The sequence below is a fragment of the Penaeus monodon genome, chromosome 20, assembly GCF_015228065.2.
Source record: "Penaeus monodon isolate SGIC_2016 chromosome 20, NSTDA_Pmon_1, whole genome shotgun sequence".
Lineage (NCBI taxonomy): Eukaryota > Metazoa > Arthropoda > Malacostraca > Decapoda > Penaeidae > Penaeus > Penaeus monodon.
Genome location: NC_051405.1, coordinates 18,974,146 through 18,974,530, shown reverse-complemented (window position 1 = coordinate 18,974,530; position 385 = coordinate 18,974,146).

Below are 385 nucleotides of genomic sequence, written 5' to 3'. Positions count from 1 at the left end.
GGGTTTAAAAAAAAAAGGTGGCCGATGGGGGAAAAAAATAAAACCCCACCTTGTTTAAAAAGGGGGAAAAAAAAAAAATCAGAAAAGGAAAATTTCAGGGGAAAAAAAAACTCCAGGAGGAGGGAATGAAAAGGGGGGGCCAATAAGAACCATCGAAAAATCAAAGAGGGGAGGAAAAAAAACCCCACAGGAAAAAACGGGAAAGAAGGGGAAAAAAGAAAAGTTCATGAAAAAGAAAAAAAAAAAAGCAGAACCAAAAAAACAGTCAAAAAAAATTGTAATGTTAAAAAATAGAAAAAAGGGTTCTAAAACACTTTTTCCCAAATCGAAATATAAGGGTGGGGGGACGAAAAAACCCGCGGAAAGGGGGTTAAAAAAAAGGACC